General features: G+C 38.5%; 1 long non-coding RNA gene across 1 annotated transcript; it reads right to left on the reverse strand.

Moving 5' to 3' along the window:
• Positions 1 to 6049: 6049 nt before the first annotated feature.
• LOC132626790 (uncharacterized) lies at positions 6050 to 7417 on the reverse strand. Its single transcript, XR_009577624.1, has 2 exons — positions 6918 to 7417; positions 6050 to 6716 (listed from the first exon to the last, which is right to left on the reverse strand). It is a non-coding gene; the product is annotated as an uncharacterized LOC132626790 (long non-coding RNA).
• Between the last annotated feature and the right edge of the window lie 16345 nt (positions 7418 to 23762).

Genomic DNA, 23762 nt, shown 5'->3' on the forward strand with positions numbered 1-23762 from the left:
TCAACAAGTAGACATGTAAGCAATCAAGCACATTCACGAACCAATTCAACATAAGATCAATTCAAATATCAAGTGTCATATACAAAATCAAGCAATGAAGAATGGATGTAAGTGTCAATGAATATTCGATGCAATGCACTTGTCACACCCCAAAACCCACCCTAGACGTGACCGGCATCCGACATCATGAACAACATTGGAAGAACCTAAACAGTGCAATAATAACACTTGAACCCGCCAGGTTCAATATTCGCCTCCAACAGTTTATAAAATAAATGTAACAAATCATGAATATATGAATTAAATCAGCGGAAGTCTTTATTCATCCAATACTTAGTCAAACGTAATAACGTGCCCCAGAATTAATCAATAACTCAACAACTACCCATAATAACGCATACTATAGAGCTTCTAAGATAAAGGAATAATAGTTTGACTCATCGGGACGCAGCCCGAAAAACTAATAATGAATAAACAACTAAATAGGGTGTCCCACGAATGAACGTGTGGGCTCACCAAATCAGCAGCAACAGCAAGTCCTTCCTAAGTGCCTGAAGTGTCAAGAACCTGCTCTTCTCCGTTACGTAACATACCATCAAAGACAACAATGGTATGTCTGAGTACTTCGTACTCAGTGAGTGCCTCGGGGACAATAAGTAATATGAAAATAAATTATGACAATACATAAAGAAATCAGTCCTGAAAAGATAACATAAAAATAGTCATTCCACTTGTGATTCTCAATATCATTTATTAAACAGTTTTAAAAGCCATTTCGTAATCCGAGTTACAATTATGCTTAAAGTCAATCAGGCATAAATACTAGTTCCATAATAAAGATGGATATCACAATCGCCTGTATAGGCCCAACTAAATAGCAACAACACTGCGCAATACACCAGAATATGGATTCACGGTGGCTACTCTTCCTCCCGAATAGCAAGGACATTAATACACCCCAGGTAGCGAACTCGGAAGTGACCACTTTCCCCCCTGAATGGCAAGGAAATTAATACACTAGGATCCGTAGTGACTACCCTTCCTCCCGAGTAGCTAGGCATAAACGCACCGGAATATGAAATCCTCGGTGACCACTCATCCTCCCGAGTGGCTAGGCAAAATCACATCAACAGAGTTCCTGGCATAAAAGCCGAATTACAATTCATCTCAAGGTAGTCACATCACCATTTACTATTAAGGTTCATTATGCCATATCGTAAAGATAAATCATTTCAAAGAATATCTTGAAAACGTTTCACTGCCTTAAACAAGTTTCAATTTCCATAATTCGTGATAACATACTTTTATGAGTCAACAACCTTTCAAGTAACTAGTTAAATCATCCATGAAGAGAATTCCAATATTATTACCAATCATTATGCTTCATTATTAAGCATCTCTTATAGAGGAAAACATTCATAATATCATATGCATATATAGGGTTTGTTACAATCTAGGTTTAATGTGGGTTTGTCCCCTCACACACATTAACCACCATTTAGACATGAATTGGAGTTCAAAAAACATGAAAAGATTACTTTTCCTTTCATTCATTAAATAATCTTGAATAAAATTTATACTTCCAACAATAGTTTCAAAAGTGATTTTCATTCAAAATAAGTTTTCAAAAGAGAGACATACAAATCACCTTTATAGTCAAAAAGGATTTTTAAAGAGACATACCTTAATATGTTAAACAAAGTTTAACAATTCACTTTTCTAATGAAGAACACCCAAACCCTAGCTTGAATCACTTTGGGAAGAATTATGTTGCAAACCCTAGGTTTTGGTCACAAGAATCATGTTAAGAATCATGGGTTTGATGTTAGAATGGATTAGGAATGTTAAGGATGTTCTTACCTTTGATTTGGAGACTTGGAGGAATGATTTTCGTCCTTAGGGTTGTTCAGAAAGTGGAGGAATAAACAAAACAAGTGTCTTATTTATATTTTTCTGGTGAAAACGGGCCAAAGGACGCCCCCGAAGGATGGACCGTCCTTCGTGTTACGGACCGTTCTTTGGACGTCCTTTAATGGAAATTTCCAGAGAGTTCTGATGATTTTTGAGGCGTTACGGTGCCATGTTACGGCCCGTAACACGTGTTACGGTCCGTAACGTCTCACCGTAACACAGGCTAAATTTCCAGCGAAGACAGGCTTCAGTAAAACGGGCATAACTTTTTGTAAGAAACTTTGCTTGGGCTGAGCGACCTATTGTTGGAAAGCTATTTCAAAGATCGACAACTTTAATTAAGGTTTTCCAAATTCTCAACACATTGTCATGAAAATCGCCCTGAAGACAGACCTATCAAAACTTCGGCGAATTTAAGAGCCCTTAAGAACTTCAATTGTTGGTTTGACTTCAAAACGACCATCTTCCACCCGAATTCATCAAGAATGGATTCATATAGATATAATATCATCTTAACACTAGATTTTTACACATTCACACCTAGTTCAAGTTTACGGGGTGTTACAGCACTGGTCAACTGTCCATACCGTACACACATGCTTAGGACGGAAACCTCCACATCTCAATAGTCATGACCCATGGGGGACCCGCGAAGTCCATGTACACACTTGTCCCGACAAGAAACCTGAGGCAGCGAGTACAACACATTTCGCTCAGGTAGCAACCTCGGATCACAGATTCTCATCTCTCTTTTACACGATCCAGCAAAGACCTCGGATGTTCCAGTTTGGTCGCTTATCATCATTTATTACCAAGTCACAGTTCTTATCCATGCATCAAATGAAATGAGAATGTATGCAATGCATGATATCGCAAACAACAGTAAATCATGATCAAGATCTCATCTGTGTCTTATCATAACTACACATCACGATACAAGCCTAATCTCATTATTCTTCTTTTTTCCGATGATAAGTAACATAACAAGAGAGAGATGAATGCATACACAAGTCACAACATAGCAAATAAGGCGACAAGCCCAATAATAACAACAACAGAACCAACCTAATAGGATTTAACCTCCACACCATACCCGAACAAGCTTTCCCCGTCAATATCTAACTCCTACTTATGCTTCACCAATTGGAGTCTAGGCGAAAAGTAAACCATAACCTGCCTCGATGCCAAGCGGTGGCCACGAACTATCCCACGATAGCCTTACCAACGTAATCTACATTATAAATGAATATTAATGATACCCATATTGCTACAATACTATTTGAATCGAAAACAACCCTTTTAAAGAGGAAACTGTGCCAACAAGGGAAAAATAGGAATTTCAAGTTACAAACGGTTAATCAACGCTTTGGAAGTCCAATAATATCACTCAATTACTAATTACAATCACTTTATCATCAATTCCAACATAAGATCAAAAACCTCCAGATTAGAGAAGAACCCTAATTTCCATGACTTTGATTCTTGAAATAAAAGGAAGATTCAACTCGAGGAACTAATTATCCAATGATTAGATGGTAGAAATCATTAAATTTACTAATAAGACCCAATTCGATTGAAAGATCCTAGAGTTCATGAAACCATCTTCTTCAAATAGCTCATTAAAACTACGATGGATTCCATTCTTAAACATAAGTAAATCACAAAAGGAGAAATAGGAGCTTACCCAAGGAAGAATTTACCCAAAAGCTCTGCAAATCTCCCATACAAACACTCTCTAGATTTAGAATTTGAGAATGGTTCGAAATTGGGAAATTATAGCTTCTGATTCGGCGATTTCGCATCCGGGGACACTTAGTCTGCAGACGCGGACGCCCCTACGCGAATAAAAGACCTGCATAATCGGAGTCACTTGGCACCTCATAATCTCACGTCTGCGGGCCAAGTCCCGCAGAGGCAGACACTTACCTGCACCTGTAGAAGCGGAACATCAGAAAATAAGAAAATTTTGGTTTTCACCAAGTTCCACCCTAATCCCGATATCTATCAGAGACCTCCCGAATACAAACCAAACATGTGTCTACGCGCTACGAACTCAACCGTGACCTCGGAATTCCCAACGGAGGTCACCTTGACTTGGTCAACCCCCAATCGCCCAAAATAAAGTTTCCAATCAAGGGTACAAAATGCTCCTGAATGCCTTAGTAACCGAACCCAACATCCCACCAAGTCATAATCGACCCTCCGGACGTCATGGAATCTGCGAAATTCCCAAAAAGGTCCGTTTATCCAAAAGTTAACTATTGGTCAAACATTTTTCACTTTAAGGTTCTAAATTCCTCAAATCTCGCCAACACTCGCCCGATGACCTCAGGAACCGTGCCGCCAATCCCTAAAGGTCAAAAGCACTCTAACGGCGCCAGGGGAAGGGTCAACGGGGGTAAAATGGTCAAAACACACCTAACGACCAAACGGGTTGTTACATTACTACATAAAGTTACCTCAAATAACTTTAAATTTTTAGGGCGACTTGATATAATGTAAGAATTCGTTACATATTTTTTTTTGTGGTTTCCCACCCGGTGTCCGACCCGCATTGGAGCCCGACTACATTCGGATTCGCGCATCGTAGGGCCCCATTCGGGGAGAAAAGCTCCCTTTCAAGGATTGTTTCATATTCAGGGCTCAAACCCGAGACCTTTGATTAAGGGAGGAGCAGCCCCATCCGCTACACCACATCCTTTGGTGGTAAAAATTCTTTACATTATCGGTGTATAGAAGTTAAAATCTAGTTATAGTCAAAACATATGTAATTATGTGATAAACTAAGCCCTCATGTCTTTTTACATCAGACAATAAATAGCTGCAGTTTGATTTACTAGTTATCTTAATATGGGTATATGATTAAATTTCAATATTTAGAATAAAATGTAAGTACGATGTGTGCAAGTATTATTATAGCTGGAGTCTTATTTTGGGAAGCAAGTGAGAGTATGTGCAACAAATAATATAACTTGAGTTGATTTCTATTTTGAGAAAATTAAAGTATGCCCATCGAGGAACAGAAGTCTATAGAGTAGTAGTAACTAACTTCGGTTTGAAGAAACTTTTGTTTAGGTTTTCTTGGTTTTTGATAGGTTAATATTCAGTCAAGTATGTTTACATGTGTCACTAATGTGCTTCGCCTAGTACTTATGATATTACTAGATACGGATGTCAGTGCTATGCACAGGCCCAACACTACAACTCACAAATTTGAGCTTACGTGACAAAATAAGTTGAAGTATGATATTACTATATAATATAAGAGGGAATGTGAGGACTTTTGTAGTCCTCACAAGAGTTTCCCAAATTTTTAAAAACTTTTTAATTAATTACTTTTATGTCCTAATTTTATTTATTTAAGTAAATTTTTTTATTTTTTATTTTTAAGGTCTACTTTTCAAAAGCTATCGAACCTGGGGACTTTTGTAGTCCTCACAATAATTTCTAATTCTTTTAAAAAAAAATTAATTAATTATTTTTAGGTCCTAATCTTATTTATTTAAGTCAATTTTTTTTATTTTTTATTTTTAAGGTCTACTTTTCAAAAGCTATCGAACCTTCTACCTCATTTTTCATGTTCTTTGATTTTCTGGTTCGTGCTCGATATCCGCATTTAAGTCCAATTAATCTAGATAATTAGCACTGTATCGCGCCTATTCGGAGGGAACGCTTCCTCCAAAGATTTTTTCCATATCCATGTTCGAACCCCTAATCCCTAATTAAGAGAAGAGCAGCTCCATCCGCTGTACAAGTTAAATTATGTATTTGTCTTAAAAGTTCATTAACTATGTATAGATTATTTATTTAGAACTAAATAACTTCAAAAAATTAGGATACATAAGTTATATATGTCAAATTCTGGCTCCGCATTTGATTTGAAGTAAATAATTTTATCAAAATGGAAGTTAAAATATTAAAGCAGTGGAATGAAAATTTTGCTTTTATATAATTACCCACTTGTAGGACTACAATGGGTATATGGTTGTTGTTGTTGTTGTACACTTGTACTAACACAGATTATATTTTTTTAGTTAAAATATCTACTTTTATATCTTGAGTTTGGGCCCGGGCTTAGCACGGGCTTCACATAACTAGTCTCAGAGATAAGGCAGTAGCTATGAAGCAGTAGATACGGTTGACAGTAGAAACAGATACAATAGATACATTTTATCCATTGATAGCTAATTATATTAGATCCTGTATAAGGATGGGAAACATCCTTGACCGCTGCGTGTTTGCTTAACTCAACAGATCTGGGTACAGAATCCAAATTACTAAAAAAAAGATTACAACTGATTTTAACTTGGAGATTCTTCTCCATGTTTTTTGTCACTTTCTCACGGAATCATACGTGCACATTACTGCTCATACAGCTCCCAACCAGCAAGCAATTAGCCTTCCTTTACTGAGAATAGAAGTGTGGATGAATCGACATCAAATATAGGATTGACATTGTACACGATCTGCCTTTCCCTTGACTTCCCGGACCAACCAACCCGGATTAGCCTTCGCAAGTCTCTTCATTTTAGGTGCAGAGAATGCAGTAAATTGAGCAACGAATCTTAGAAAATTTACACATTTTCAACGTATTCGTATATTAAGAACAAAGATCCTTCAGCACAATATCCTATCAAACGTACTGAAAATATTTCAACATGTGAAATATTAACTCTTATTCTCCATAAATCTCAAGTACAGCAGAACTAAATCACCATTCTTGACTTTCATAGGGAAAAGTATCACGTTAGCTAGCTAAATGGCTCAGACCACTGAACGGATTGACATATTGAGTAATGCAAAATCTGGAAAGGAAGTTTATCATTGAAAAATGGAATGTCCACCAAATTTTTTAAAATTGCACTACAAATAAGTTAAAAGATTGCCGATGTCTGTAAGTTTAACCATCCATAATGGATATTTCTTACCATAGACTCAGAGCAGGTGCTAAAAGAGGTTATAATCAAGGAAAAATAGATAGTATATACTATGAGTAATGAATTTACCAAGATCAAGATGTACATGCGTCAAAATCTTCAATTCAGCAAGAAACCTTTTTGTTGCTTGCATATCCATCTTCTTGATCACAACTTTCTGCATATTATTAAGATATTAGTACTCACAAAAATTAAGTTGGTAATTTCACCTAAAAGGTTAAAAAAAAAAAACAAATTTGATTGCAACAAACGCACATAAAGTGACCTTCCAGAGAAGTTGATAACTTCACATGTTCAGGTCTTTCTCAAGATAAACCAACTTCAACGGGAAAAGAGTAAACTGAAAGACTACCCTATGTTTTTTTTTTCTATTGCAACAATTTTTTTTAAAAAAAAAAAAAAAATTAGTTAAAACATGTCTTATCTAAGCTCATAGATGAACAAAATTGGAAGCTGCAATGGAAACATATTTTAGACGGGAAAAATAAAAAATAAAAAATCAGATAATTGCACGTACAATTGTTATTACTATATCTAGGCCTTTGACGCTCTCTGGAAAAGTTTCTCAAGTTGCCACGCTTATAGCATCTGACCTCCTAAGTCTGTGACACAGAAACTGAAGATTTGGTATAGCCACCACGGTTTGCTGGTCGAGAATAGAAACCCCTAGAAGTCTGCCTTGTACAAAATCTGTTCTGCCTTGAAGGACCACTAGCTAAAGCCTTGAGCGATGACTGGATGGGGTGGCCAGGATAATATTAGTGAGTCCTGCCCGACTGGCCCCCACCGCTTGAAGTATAACCACTAAAACTGCCAACCTGTCGGGCCTTCTTGTCACTACCTTCACCTCGAGTTCAGAGCCCAACAGGCTCACACTCGTAGCATGATCTACCACTGATTGGAATGAAGAACCTTAGCCACAACCTAAAGACAACAAAAATGAAACGAAAGTACCAACCCCTTAACAAATCTCCTAAGCCTCTCAGCCTCGGTGGGAATCAATTGAATAGCGCAGCCAGCCAAGGAAAGGAATCAAGCCTTGTACTCAGCAACTGATATACCCCTCTGCTCCAGATTGTTAAAATCGTCTCTCCTCATATCCCTTAGAGTACGGGGGACGTACTTCTCCAAGAATGCCTGATGAAACTGGGCCCAAGACAATAAAGGCAATCCAGTTGCCGACACTCGACAAAGGACCCAACCATATCTTTATGTCCCCATGCAACTGATAGGAGACATAATCAACTCCATGTGAATCAACAATACCCATCTTGTACAAGGTTTCATGACTGTCAATGATAAACTCTTTAGGCATTCTCAGCCGGAGTACCAAAGAATTTCGGCGGCTCCATCTTGATAAATATAGAAAATAACTGATGATCCCTCACAATCATAGCTGGACTGCAAACAGGCAAAAGATCATATGCAGGTGTTGGGATCTCGTCGATATGGGGATCCATAGAACCAGCAGGCTGCATCCCGTGGGTCTGGCCTTGCTCGAGAGCCACACTCCCGCTCTAGTCTGAGACCCTCCTAGAGTGGCCGGAAGGCCACCCACCGCATGCACCCAACAAGATAGTTCAGTAAATGGACCATGGTATCCTGAAGCACAGGATTAACAATCACCTTAGGCTGAGCCTGAGCTGGTCCCAACTCTCCTTCATCTATAGGCTCGTGCTCAGGTTAATGCTCTGGCTCTGGAGATAAGGATCTGGCTCATCTTTGACTAATTGTAGCGGCCCTGCCCCTGGCTGGTGTTGCACTATGACCTCTCACTCAGCCTCGTGCTCTGTCCTAGCAGCGAGCTCGGGCACCTCATCCCTTTGTAACGACCCGTTTGGTCGTTATTGTACTTTTGACCCACTTACCTCCGTTGGCTCCTCCCAGAGTCCTGTTAGTATGATTTTGACCTGCAAGGGTGAGAGACACGATTCTCGAGAGTCGAGAGAGTTTTATTATGACTTATTTAAAATAGAGCCTTAAAATGAAAAACATTTGACCAATAATTGGCTTTTGGGTAGAACGAACCCTTTTCGGAAATACGCCAATTTTGATAAGTCCAGATGGTCGGTTATGACTTGGTAGGTTATTCAGTTTGACTATCAAGGCACTCAGGAGAGTTTTGGGTTATTGGTTGGAAAGTTGGTCAACGACCATCGTTGTGTTGACCTAGTCAAATAGACCTCCGTTGATAATTTCAAGACCACGAGTATGTTTGTAGCATGTTTTTATGTGTGAATTCATGTCTGGTTAGTATCTGGAAGGTCTCGGGTGATTATCAAATTTTGGGATCGAGTTTGGGAAAAACTAGAAGTTTTCTTGTGTCTGGTGTCCGCTGTAGCGGCAGCAGATGTGCCGTAGCGGACCCACCGCAGTGATGGCCTGGTCCGCTATGGCAGGTGTGTTGGACGTGTAGTAAGTCGCCACAGCTGATAGGAATCCGCTGTGCGGATGCGTGGTAGCGAGGAAGTGCCGCTGGAACAGTCCCGCTGTAGCGGACAAGGGGCCACTACAGTGGATGATACAAACCAATTTCTATTTAACGACTATACAAAACCCTTCATTTCCTATCCATTCATTTATTGTTCCTAAGCACCTTTGAGGCGATTTGAGGAGGTTTCAACTAGATTTCTCTTGAGGGTAATTTCTCCAACTTATATTTCATTCATTTACTTTGCTTAAGCATGAATCCTTGATAGAAAATCTATAGAACTTAATAAGGAAGATGGGTTTGATGTTCCTTTCATTATTTGATTTTTAGCCTTTCTAAACGAGATTTGTTGATGGATTTGACTAATCTAAGTATGGAATTTGATGATTTAGTAACTAATAGGCTTGAATCTTCCATTATTGTTGATTAATTGAAAGATTGAAAGTTAGGGTTTATACCCAAATTGGGGGTTTTGACTTGGATGGTGAAATTGACCTAAACTTGAATTATTTTAGCAATTGAAGAGCAGAATTGAACTTTTAGAAAGTTGGGTTACCTATTCCACCTTTCAAATACCCGTTTTACCCTTGTAGGCCCATTTTCCCACTTTTCTTAATTGATTTGAATTTTAACTAAGTGTAGCAATATGAGTATCGTTATTTTTTATTTCTATCTTAGAATTCGATGATGGATAGACTTTGAGTACTTGGAGGCTCACCGAAAAGGTAAGGCGAAGGTTTGATTGTTATCTGCTTCCACTTGGCTACCAAGTAGGTTACGACTTACCTTTCGGTTAGACTTCAGTTAGCGAAGCATATGTATAAGTTAGTTATTGAAGGAGAAAGCATGTTAAGCCTTCGGGTATGAAGTTGGGATGGATATTCTTAGGCTTGCATTGTTGATTGACTATGTGGGTTCGTCGCCATGATTGTTGAAACTGGCCTGTCGCCCTAAGGGCTATGTGTGATATCCTTGTGACTGACATACTTTCCCCTCACCCTCTTGTTATTCCATGTTCATATGAAAGAAGATTGTTATTGAGAATTGAAATGTTGATATGCACAGTATAATATAGATTTGAAGACTTGGGGGATTGATATGTCTAATTGGGGCTGACGAAGTGTACGACATGCATTAAATAATTCATATGTGATCGCTGTCTCTCGTTGTGTATTGACTTGTTGCCATGTGTGTGATATTGGACTCATTATTTAGTTGTCATATCGTGATTGTCAAACTTTATCTCTCACTTATTGGGTATTGTCTTGCAAAGTGGAAGGATTGACTTATTCGTGATATTGTGATATGTGTCCATGTGTGGCATGATTGGTATTGATAGATTCTCGTTGGAATTGATATCATTCATGCATTTATACTTATATATTAGATTGGGTTGAGCATCGCAACATATATATACATATATTGGATCGGGTTGCGCGCCGCAACATATATATACATATATTGGACTGGGTTGCATGTTCGTGTCCATGTGTGGCATGATTGGTATTGATAGATTCTCATTGTCATTGATATCATTCATGCATTCATACTTATATATTAGATCGGGTTGAGCACCGCAACATATATATACATATATTGGATCGGGTTTCGCGCCGCAACATATATATACATATATTAGACCTGGTTGTATGTTCCGCAACATATATTTATTGGATCGGGTTGTGCGCCGCAGCAGGTACATGGGCTTTGTAGGTCTCCCGTGGGTCATGACTGTCGAGGCGTGGTGGCATTCCGCTCGGAGCATGTGTGTATCATTGCATTGCATGGGCATTTATTATTATCATCTCATTTGACATCTAGTGATCGGGGGTTGTACTTGTGTTTGTGATCATTTTGAGGAATTATGGGAAACTTGGCAGACTTGTGTTTAGGTCCTTCACCATAGGCCATGATTTGGCTGTTTATCTTTCTGTACTTGTGAGGATGATATTCTTGGACTGTGTTGTATTTATTATATTGTATAGTGCATTTTCGCATTGATTCCTAGGTTGATTATTGACTTGAGTTGTCGTGCGCTTGGTTAATACATACTTGGGAATTGATGGACTCGAGCATTAAAGACTTTCTCCCAGGCTATCACTTAAGGTTATAGAGATTTATTGTAGTTCTTATTACTGTGAGTCGACTTGTATTTTCTTGGTGATCATATTTGATTCTTTACTTTCCTTTTTGTTGATCTCTTTCTTTTATATATGTGAACTAACTGTTGTTGGCTTGATGCCTACTCAGTACGTGTTGTTTGTACTGATGCTACCTTGCTACACTCCTTTTCGGAGTGTAGAGTTTGAGACAAAATCCACGCCAGGCCCTCGTGAGCGATCCTCGAGGCAGTTCCTTTAGAGACTTAGGGTGAGCCACTGCCAGATCTGCAACCTGAGTTTCTATTCCTTATTATATCTGTCTTTTACTTTTTGAATAGTATTCCTCATCTTGTTATGAGCCCTGCATGGCAATATTCAGATATTTGTACTTATTGGTTTAGCTTTATGCAGTGAGTAGTTGCTCTTGTATTGATACTGATCAGATGCCTTAGGTAGTTTATGTATTTCCGCATTTATTACTTTTATATGATATTTGAGACTTATCAGCATTTATATTATTCTTCTGCATTGATAGATTATATGTTGAGTAAGGAAGGGTTGGCCTACCAAGGTGAAAAATGGTAGGTTCCCGCATGACTAAGCGATTTTGGGTCGTGACATGTTGGTAATCAGAGCCCTAGGTTACGGTCTATAAGTGCAACAGCATACATGAGGACATTAGTAGGATTGTGTATGTGATACGCTGGATTTAGAGAGTATTTTAGTTTAAGAGTTGAGTGGGTTAAGCGAACTCTAGCGTGTGGTATGCTACCATCTCCAGGATTGACTAGGCTAGTTTGCAAAACTTATGATTATGCGATATTCTATTGAGTGGGTTAAAGTAATGGTGATACGGTGACGATGATTATGATTTGATTGGAATTAGGGAATTGAAGAGTCAAGAAAAGGTATAGTTGATCGAGAATCAGTAAGAAAGAGGTACATCTTTGGGATTACTTGGGTCAGTGTGGATTGTGGTGCTATTTTCTTGCATGTTTCAGATGGGTTGTGATTGTTGAATACGCTTAAGGAAGGAAGTCTATAGAAATGGGCTAGTGATATGACAGAGTTTCGTGAGGTTTCGTGATCAGCAACTAGTGAGAAGCAAATTTCAGATAACCGACATGTTAAGCTTCTGAAAGTGGCTTGTGTGGTACTCAGTTGGGTAATTTCGTAAACTCTTCGGGGGATGAGTTAGTGTGGTTTAAGAGAAAGGAATTGTGGAAATCCCTATTATGTGAGGGCTAGAGTTATACTTTCGGGATGTGACCGTATTCGTGGTAATGTATTGTGTCACAAGTAATATTAGTTGGATCGCTTGGATGAGCACTTTTGGATATTAAGGGCTTGGGAGCAGTTACGTAGAGCAGTAGTTGTAAGATTTGATACCTTCGAAATTGTTATGGGCATATCGAGGTGTTACAACGGGAGATTTGATGGTTTAAAGGGGTATTATATGAGGGTACAAGTTTTGCGTCAAATTTTTTAGGGTTGTACCAGATTTGCGTATCGGGTGAAGGTTGAGAAAAATGAAGGTTGCAATCATAAGGTATACATCTTCGGTACTAAGTTGAGATCTTGGAGAAGACTCAGCTTTTGGAGCCGAGGGTGACAGACATGATTGATTATGCATGAGGAAAAAATTAGAATTGGCCGCCATAGATGTGTGGTAGGACTGTGATTGGTTTTGGAAAGTTGGAGTCGGTTCGAGTGGCTATTGGTGGTATTCAGGGGTGGTGCACTCATTCTGGGTCAGGATTGTTTGATAGTTTGATGGACTATGTTTATATTCCCAGAGGGACTTATGGGTTCCAGTAAATCACCTTCACGGATTTGATGAGTTTCAGTTCAGAATTGAGGTATGACAGGTGTACCGAACTTTATCAGGGTCTGTGAGTGGACTTTATGATAATTTATCGAGAGCAGCTATTCGGACAGGTATAATGGTTTACATCGGTACTTGTTAATGATTTGAGGAGGTACCATAGTTGCGAAAGGTCTTTAGAGTGATTAGATGGTTTCCTACGAACTTGGCCCGCGCAAGGTACGTAGTGGTATGCTTTATGTATTGTGATTTGAAGGTTTAAGAATACTTGGGACTAGCGAAGTCGGCTATGAGTAAGATCAGTTTGATGGAATTTCTTAGAGTTTCTCCAATAAGCAAGAATTCTTTTTTGGCAAGAGTAATTCGTTGTTTTGGGCTTGTGTTTATGTGTTTCTAAGAAATCGTGGTGGGAAGAATGGCTCTGAAGGGTGAAAGAAAGGTTAGCGGAATCAAAATATCTTTCCGGTTTAGAGTGGGCTATGATCATGTCTATGTCTAAAGGTTTGTGTTGTTTTGAGAAATGTTTAAGGGACCTATTGATCGCGTTCAGAGGTATGGTTATATCGAATCAGAGAATTCCAGCAAAAACAGTTCTTTATTTTGGGGAACAGTTGTGAGCGAAATTCGAGTATGGAAATATGGAAATTGGGTCTTTTAGCTAAGTTAGAGGAAGTTTTGACTGATAAGGTGAGTGGGCAGTGATTTTGGCGTACTTCGAGCCGTGGAGGCTTCCGTGTTTTTATATTAAAGATTTCTTGGTTACCGTCAGCTTTCATACTCTCTTTCTTCGTTCGAGGACGAACGATTGTTTAATTAGTATCTGATGTAACAACATGTTTGGTCGTTATTGCACTTTTGACTCATTTACCCCTGTTGGCCCCTCCTTGAGTTCTGTTTTTATGATTTTGATCCTCGGCGGTGGGCGACACGGTTCTCGAGGTAGTCGGGCGAGTTTTATGATGACTTATGTGAAATAAAGCCTTAAAGTGAAAAATATTTGACCAATAGTTGACTTTTGGATAAATGGACCTTTTTTAGAAATCTGTCGATTCCGAGATATCCGGATGGTCGATTATGACTTGGTGGGATGTTCAGTTCAGCTTCCAAGGCACTCGAGAGAGTTTTGGGTTATTGGTTGGAAAATTAGTCTTTGACCATCGGGTGTTGACCCGGTCAAATAGGCCTCCATTGGGAATTCTAAGACCACGAGTGAGTGCGTAGTGTGTTTTTATGTATGAGTGCATGTCTAGTTTATTTCTGGGAGGTCTCGGGTTATTGTCGGATTTTGGGATCGATTTTGGGAAAAACCAGAAGTTTTCTGGTTCTCTAGTGTCCGTCGTAGCGGACCAGCCGCAGCGGGGGCCTGGTCCGCTATGACGGGTGTGTTGGACTTGTGGTAAGTCGCCACAGTGGACGAGGATCTGCTGTGGCGGATATGTGGTAGCGAGTGAGGTGCTGTAGGCGTTGTCCCGCTGTAGTGGACAAGGGATCGCTGGAGCAAATGACACAAACAAGATTCTATTTAATGCCTAGACAAAACCCTTCATTTCCTATCCTTTCATTTATTGTTCCTAAGCACCTTTGAGGCGATTTGAGGAGGTTTCAACCAAATTTCTTTTGAGGGTAAGTTCTCCAACCTAGATTTCATTCATTTACTTTCCTTAAGCATGAATCCTTGATAGAAAATCTGTATAACTTAAGAAGAAAGATGGGTTTTGATGTTCCTTTCATTATTTAAGTTTTAGTCTTTCTAAATGAGATTTGTTGGTCGATTTGACTTATCTAAGGATGGAATTTGATGATTTAGTAACTAATAAACTTGAATCTTCCATTATTGTTGATTAATTAAAAGATTGGACATTAGGGTTTATACCCAAATTGGGGTTTTGACTTGAATGGTGAAATTGACCTAATCTTGAGTTATTTTAGCAATTGAGGAGTAGAATTAAAGTAGAATTAAACTTTTAGAATATTGGGTTACCTATTCCACCTTTGAAATACCCGTTTTACCCTTGTCGGCCTGTTTTTCCCTTTTTTTCTTAATTGATTTGGATTTGAACAAAGTATCTTATTTCTATCTTAGAATTCGATAATGGATCGACTTTAAATACTTGGAGGCTCTCTGATAAGTCAAGGCGAAGGTTTGATTATTCGTGGATCCCGCTTGGCTACCAGGTAGGTTACGGCTTACCTTTCGGTTAGACTTCAGTTAGCGAAGCATATGTATAAGTTAGTTATTGAAGGAGAAAGCATGTTAAGCCTTCAGGTATGAAGTTGGGATGGATATTCTTAGGTTTGCATTGTTGATTGACTATGTGGGTTCGTCGCCATGATTGTTGAAACTGGGCCTGTCACCCTAAGGGCTATGCGTGATATCTTTGTGACTGACATACTTGCCCCTCTCCCTCTTGTTATTCCATGATCATATGAAAGAAGAATGTTGTTATTGAGAATTGAAATGTTGATCTGCACAGTATAATATAGATTTGAGGACTTGTGGGATTGATGTGTCTAATTGGGGTGGAGGAAATGTACGACATGCATTCGATAATTCATATGTGATCATTGCCTCTCGTTGTGTATTAGTTTGTTTCTATGTGTGTGATATTGAACTCATTATTTAGTTGTGATATCGTGATTGTGAAACTTAATCTCTCACTTATTGGGTATTGTCTTGGAAAGAGGAAGGATTGACTTATTCGTGATATTGTGATATGTGTCCATGTGTGGCACGATTGGTATTCATAGATTCTCATTGGCATTGATATCATTCATGTATTCATACTTATATATTAGGCAGGGTTGTGCGCCGCAACATATATATATACATATATTTGACCGGGTTGCATGTTCCGCAATATATATATATATATATATATATATATATATATAGGATCGGGCTGTGCGCCGCAGCAGGTACATGGACTTCGCGGGTCTCCCGTGGGTCATAACTATCGAGGCATGGAGGTATTCCGCTCGGAGCATGTGTGCATCATTGCATTGTATATGCATTCATTATTATCATCTCATTTGACATCTAGTGATCGGATTCTTGGGTTGAACTTGTGTTTGTGATCATTCTGAGGAATTGTGGGAAACTTGGTAGACTTTTGTTTAGGTGCTTCACCGTAGGCAATGATTCGGCTGTTGATCTTTCTGTACTTGTGAGGCTATTCTTGGACTATGTTGTATTTATTGTATTGCATGGTGCATTTTCGCATTGATTCCTGGATTGATTATTCATTTGAGTTGTCATGTGCCTGGTTAATACATACTTGGGAATTGATAGACTCGAGGATTAGAGACTTTCTCCTAGGTTATGACTTGAGGTTACGAAGATCTATTGTGGTTCATATTACCGTGAGTCGAATTGTATTTGCTTAGTGATCATATGATCAGTACGTGTTGTTTGTTTTGATGATACTTTTCTACACTTCTTTTCGGGGTGTAGAGTTTGAGACAGGATCCATGCCAGACCCTTATGAGCGATCCCTGAAGCAGTTCACTTGGAGACTTAGGGTGAACCACAGCCAGATGTGCAACCCGAGTTTCCATTCCTCATTATATTTGTCATTTACTTTCCGGACAACATTCCTCATCTTGTTATGAGCCTGGCATGACAATATTAAGATATTTGTATTATTGGTTTAGACTTATGCATTGAGTAGTGGCTCTTACATTGATACTGATATTTGAAACTTATCAGCATTTATATTATTCTTCCGCATTGATAGATTGTATGTTGGGTAAGGGAAGGGTTCGCCTACCAATGTGGGAAATGGTAGGTGCCCGCACGACTAAGCGATTTTGGGTCGTGATACCCTCGCAATACTAGCACGGGTCTTCACCATTTATGAGAGAATAGGAGTTAAGTCAGATACCAATTTGGACATCCTAGATTACAATTTATAAAGTAGCACGAAAGGAATGAAAAAATGGGAAATTTCATAAATGTCCTATAGCCTCTCCCAGATAAGTACAGAGCTCATCGAACCAATCCACAAGACTCTACTAGGCGTGCTCTCGTACTCTTAAGACCGGAAACCTAGGGCTCTGATACCAACTTGTCACGACCTAACTCCCCACCCCCTCTTCCCCCGGTGGGCGAACCCTTCCTTCTACTTAATCACTTTTAGGTTATCACATGCAAAAGATAAATAACACAACAATCTCAATGTATAATTAACTACTAAGTGCGGAATACTAATACATCGATACCCAAAATATGGTCTAAATACAATACAAGAGCTACTAATAATACTCTACAAGTCTAGAGTAAATACAAGTCTCATAATACGAAAATTATCTCAGAAAGCAAGAGAAGACAAATAATAAAATAGGAATCTCTGGGCTACGGAATCCATCAAGTGCCCCACCCTGAAAACTCAGAAAACAGGCCTTGGGATCACTCGCAAGGTTCGGAAGTAAAGCCTGTGACGAACACTGCACTCAAAAAAGAGTATGACAAGGTAGTATCAGTACAAACAACTAGTACTGGTAGGTATCATAGGCCGATAACAATTAGTTCACATATATGAAGAAAGAAATCAACAAGTAGACATGTAAGCAATCAAGCACATTCACGAACCAATTCAACATAAGATCAATTCAAATATCAAGTGTCATATACAAAATCAAGCAATGAAGAATGGATGTAAGTGTCAATGAATATTCGATGCAATGCACTTGTCACACCCCAAAACCCACCCTAGACGTGACCGGCATCCGACATCATGAACAACATTGGAAGAACCTAAACAGTGCAATAATAACACTTGAACCCGCCAGGTTCAATATTCGCCTCCAACAGTTTATAAAATAAATGTAACAAATCATGAATATATGAATTAAATCAGCGGAAGTTTTTATTCATCCAATACTTAGTCAAACGTAATAACGTGCCCCAGAATTAATCAATAACTCAACAACTACCCATAATAACGCATACTATAGAGCTTCTAAGATAAAGGAATAATAGTTTGACTCATCGGGACGCAGCCCGAAAAACTAATAATGAATAAACAACTAAATAGGGTGTCCCACGAATGAACGTGTGGGCTCACCAAATCAGCAGCAACAGCAAGTCCTTCCTAAGTGCCTGAAGTGTCAAGAACCTGCTCTTCTCCGTTACGTAACATACCATCAAAGACAACAATGGTATGTCTGAGTACTTCGTACTCAGTGAGTGCCTCGGGGACAATAAGTAATATGAAAATAAATTATGACAATACATAAAGAAATCAGTCCTGAAAAGATAGCATAAAAATAGTCATTCCACTTGTGATTCTCAATATCATTTATTAAACAGTTTTAAAAGCCATTTCGTAATCCGAGTTACAATTATGCTTAAAGTCAATCAGGCATAAATACTAGTTCCATAATAAAGATGGATATCACAATCGCCTGTATAGGCCCAACTAAATAGCAACAACACTGCGCAATACACCAGAATATGGATTCACGGTGGCTACTCTTCCTCCCGAATAGCAAGGACATTAATACACCCCAGGTAGCGAACTCGGAAGTGACCACTTTCCCCCCTGAATGGCAAGGAAATTAATACACTAGGATCCGTAGTGACTACCCTTCCTCCCGAGTAGCTAGGCATAAACGCACCGGAATATGAAATCCTCGGTGACCACTCATCCTCCCGAGTGGCTAGGCAAAATCACATCAACAGAGTTCCTGGCATAAAAGCCGAATTACAATTCATCTCAAGGTAGTCACATCACCATTTACTATTAAGGTTCATTATGCCATATCGTAAAGATAAATCATTTCAAAGAATATCTTGAAAACGTTTCACTGCCTTAAACAAGTTTCAATTTCCATAATTCGTGATAACATACTTTTATGAGTCAACAACCTTTCAAGTAACTAGTTAAATCATCCATGAAGAGAATTCCAATATTATTACCAATCATTATGCTTCATTATTAAGCATCTCTTATAGAGGAAAACATTCATAATATCATATGCATATATAGGGTTTGTTACAATCTAGGTTTAATGTGGGTTTGTCCCCTCACACACATTAACCACCATTTAGACATGAATTGGAGTTCAAAAAACATGAAAAGATTACTTTTCCTTTCATTCATTAAATAATCTTGAATAAAATTTATACTTCCAACAATAGTTTCAAAAGTGATTTTCATTCAAAATAAGTTTTCAAAAGAGAGACATACAAATCACCTTTATAGTCAAAAAGGATTTTTAAAGAGACATACCTTAATATGTTAAACAAAGTTTAACAATTCACTTTTCTAATGAAGAACACCCAAACCCTAGCTTGAATCACTTTGGGAAGAATTATGTTGCAAACCCTAGGTTTTGGTCACAAGAATCATGTTAAGAATCATGGGTTTGATGTTAGAATGGATTAGGAATGTTAAGGATGTTCTTACCTTTGATTTGGAGACTTGGAGGAATGATTTTCGTCCTTAGGGTTGTTCAGAAAGTGGAGGAATAAACAAAACAAGTGTCTTATTTATATTTTTCTGGTGAAAACGGGCCAAAGGATGCCCCCGAAGGATGGACCGTCCTTCGTGTTACGGACCGTTCTTTGGACGTCCTTTAATGGAAATTTCCAGAGAGTTCTGATGATTTTTGAGGCGTTACGGTGCCATGTTACGGCCCGTAACACGTGTTACGGTCCGTAACGTCTCACCGTAACACAGGCTAAATTTCCAGCGAAGACAGGCTTCAGTAAAACGGGCATAACTTTTTGTAAGAAACTTTGCTTGGGCTGAGCGACCTATTGTTGGAAAGCTATTTCAAAGATCGACAACTTTAATTAAGGTTTTCCAAATTCTCAACACATTGTCATGAAAATCGCCCTGAAGACAGACCTATCAAAACTTCGGCGAATTTAAGAGCCCTTAAGAACTTCAATTGTTGGTTTGACTTCAAAACGACCATCTTCCACCCGAATTCATCAAGAATGGATTCATATAGATATAATATCATCTTAACACTAGATTTTTACACATTCACACCTAGTTCAAGTTTACGGGGTGTTACAGCACTGGTCAACTGTCCATACCGTACACACATGCTTAGGACGGAAACCTCCACATCTCAATAGTCATGACCCATGGGGGACCCGCGAAGTCCATGTACACACTTGTCCCGACAAGAAACCTGAGGCAGCGAGTACAACACATTTCGCTCAGGTAGCAACCTCGGATCACAGATTCTCATCTCTCTTTTACACGATCCAGCAAAGACCTCGGATGTTCCACTTTGGTCGCTTATCATCATTTATTACCAAGTCACAGTTCTTATCCATGCATCAAATGAAATGAGAATGTATGCAATGCATGATATCGCAAACAACAGTAAATCATGATCAAGATCTCATCTGTGTCTTATCATAACTACACATCACGATACAAGCCTAATCTCATTATTCTTCTTTTTTCCGATGATAAGTAACATAACAAGAGAGAGATGAATGCATACACAAGTCACAACATAGCAAATAAGGCGACAAGCCCAATAATAACAACAACAGAACCAACCTAATAGGATTTAACCTCCACACCATACCCGAACAAGCTTTCCCCGTCAATATCTAACTCCTACTTATGCTTCACCAATTGGAGTCTAGGCGAAAAGTAAACCATAACCTGCCTCGATGCCAAGCGGTGGCCACGAACTATCCCACGATAGCCTTACCAACGTAATCTACATTATAAATGAATATTAATGATACCCATATTGCTACAATACTATTTGAATCGAAAACAACCCTTTTAAAGAGGAAACTGTGCCAACAAGGGAAAAATAGGAATTTCAAGTTACAAACGGTTAATCAACGCTTTGGAAGTCCAATAATATCACTCAATTACTAATTACAATCACTTTATCATCAATTCCAACATAAGATCAAAAACCTCCAGATTAGAGAAGAACCCTAATTTCCATGACTTTGATTCTTGAAATAAAAGGAAGATTCAACTCGAGGAACTAATTATCCAATGATTAGATGGTAGAAATCATTAAATTTACTAATAAGACCCAATTCGATTGAAAGATCCTAGAGTTCATGAAACCATCTTCTTCAAATAGCTCATTAAAACTACGATGGATTCCATTCTTAAACATAAGTAAATCACAAAAGGAGAAATAGGAGCTTACCCAAGGAAGAATTTACCCAAAAGCTCTGCAAATCTCCCATACAAACACTCTCTAGATTTAGAATTTGAGAATGGTTCGAAATTGGGAAATTATAGCTTCTGATTCGGCGATTTCGCATCCGGGGACACTTAGTCTGCAGACGCGGACGCCCCTACGCGAATAAAAGACCTGCATAATCGGAGTCACTTGGCACCTCATAATCTCACGTCTGCGGGCCAAGTCCCGCAGAGGCAGACACTTACCTGCACCTGTAGAAGCGGAACATCAGAAAATAAGAAAATTTTGGTTTTCACCAAGTTCCACCCTAATCCCGATATCTATCAGAGACCTCCCGAATACAAACCAAACATGTGTCTACGCGCTACGAACTCAACCGTGACCTCGGAATTCCCAACGGAGGTCACCTTGACTTGGTCAACCCCCAATCGCCCAAAATAAAGTTTCCAATCAAGGGTACAAAATGCTCCTGAATGCCTTAGTAACCGAACCCAACATCCCACCAAGTCATAATCGACCCTCCGGACGTCATGGAATCTGCGAAATTCCCAAAAAGGTCCGTTTATCCAAAAGTTAACTATTGGTCAAACATTTTTCACTTTAAGGTTCTAAATTCCTCAAATCTCGCCAACACTCGCCCGATGACCTCAGGAACCGTGCCGCCAATCCCTAAAGGTCAAAAGCACTCTAACGGCGCCAGGGGAAGGGTCAACGGGGGTAAAATGGTCAAAACACACCTAACGACCAAACGGGTTGTTACATTACTACATAAAGTTACCTCAAATAACTTTAAATTTTTAGGGCGACTTGATATAATGTAAGAATTCGTTACATATTTTTTTTTGTGGTTTCCCACCCGGTGTCCGACCCGCATTGGAGCCCGACTACATTCGGATTCGCGCATCGTAGGGCCCCATTCGGGGAGAAAAGCTCCCTTTCAAGGATTGTTTCATATTCAGGGCTCAAACCCGAGACCTTTGATTAAGGGAGGAGCAGCCCCATCCGCTACACCACATCCTTTGGTGGTAAAAATTCTTTACATTATCGGTGTATAGAAGTTAAAATCTAGTTATAGTCAAAACATATGTAATTATGTGATAAACTAAGCCCTCATGTCTTTTTACATCAGACAATAAATAGCTGCAGTTTGATTTACTAGTTATCTTAATATGGGTATATGATTAAATTTCAATATTTAGAATAAAATGTAAGTACGATGTGTGCAAGTATTATTATAGCTGGAGTCTTATTTTGGGAAGCAAGTGAGAGTATGTGCAACAAATAATATAACTTGAGTTGATTTCTATTTTGAGAAAATTAAAGTATGCCCATCGAGGAACAGAAGTCTATAGAGTAGTAGTAACTAACTTCGGTTTGAAGAAACTTTTGTTTAGGTTTTCTTGGTTTTTGATAGGTTAATATTCAGTCAAGTATGTTTACATGTGTCACTAATGTGCTTCGCCTAGTACTTATGATATTACTAGATACGGATGTCAGTGCTATGCACAGGCCCAACACTACAACTCACAAATTTGAGCTTACGTGACAAAATAAGTTGAAGTATGATATTACTATATAATATAAGAGGGAATGTGAGGACTTTTGTAGTCCTCACAAGAGTTTCCCAAATTTTTAAAAACTTTTTAATTAATTACTTTTATGTCCTAATTTTATTTATTTAAGTAAATTTTTTTATTTTTTATTTTTAAGGTCTACTTTTCAAAAGCTATCGAACCTGGGGACTTTTGTAGTCCTCACAATAATTTCTAATTCTTTTAAAAAAAAATTAATTAATTATTTTTAGGTCCTAATCTTATTTATTTAAGTCAATTTTTTTTATTTTTTATTTTTAAGGTCTACTTTTCAAAAGCTATCGAACCTTCTACCTCATTTTTCATGTTCTTTGATTTTCTGGTTCGTGCTCGATATCCGCATTTAAGTCCAATTAATCTAGATAATTAGCACTGTATCGCGCCTATTCGGAGGGAACGCTTCCTCCAAAGATTTTTTCCATATCCATGTTCGAACCCCTAATCCCTAATTAAGAGAAGAGCAGCTCCATCCGCTGTACAAGTTAAATTATGTATTTGTCTTAAAAGTTCATTAACTATGTATAGATTATTTATTTAGAACTAAATAACTTCAAAAAATTAGGATACATAAGTTATAAATGTCAAATTCTGGCTCCGCATTTGATTTGAAGTAAATAATTTTATCAAAATGGAAGTTAAAATATTAAAGCAGTGGAATGAAAATTTTGCTTTTATATAATTACCCACTTGTAGGACTACAATGGGTATATGGTTGTTGTTGTTGTTGTACACTTGTACTAACACAGATTATATTTTTTTAGTTAAAATATCTACTTTTATATCTTGAGTTTGGGCCCGGGCTTAGCACGGGCTTCACATAACTAG

This window comes from Lycium barbarum, chromosome 2 (genome assembly GCF_019175385.1).
Source record: "Lycium barbarum isolate Lr01 chromosome 2, ASM1917538v2, whole genome shotgun sequence".
NCBI lineage: Eukaryota > Viridiplantae > Streptophyta > Magnoliopsida > Solanales > Solanaceae > Lycium > Lycium barbarum.